Here is a 429-nt window from a genome sequence, read left to right on the forward strand (position 1 = left end):
TTGTCCGAAATAACTGGGACCAGGTGGGCAATGGTGTCTACCCTGGCAAGTTCTTGAATTCCACTTTTTGCCATTTAAAGCGTTATTGCAATCTCTGAGCTGTCATGACAAAATATTATTTTGTGATTTGTGCTGTCTGTAATTTCTTTCTTTTTTAGTGAATTTCCAGACCTGTGGAGAATAGGTCCTCAGCAACCCATACTTGCCAAAACAGCCTAGTATACTTGGCATAAGAGTCGACTAACAGGATCAGGTGATCAGACTCGCTGACTTGGTTGATGCATGTCATTAATCCCAATTGCATGGATTGATGCTTATGATATCAATCACTGGATTGTCTGTCCCAGACTCGATCATTTACAGACTGTCGTCATATAGCTGGAATATTGCTGAGTGCATCGTTAAACAACAAACAAACAACAAAGTTCA

The sequence above is a fragment of the Haliotis rufescens genome, unplaced genomic scaffold, assembly GCF_023055435.1.
Source record: "Haliotis rufescens isolate VD_foot unplaced genomic scaffold, xgHalRufe1.0.p SCAF_28, whole genome shotgun sequence".
In the NCBI taxonomy this organism is placed as follows: domain Eukaryota; kingdom Metazoa; phylum Mollusca; class Gastropoda; order Lepetellida; family Haliotidae; genus Haliotis; species Haliotis rufescens.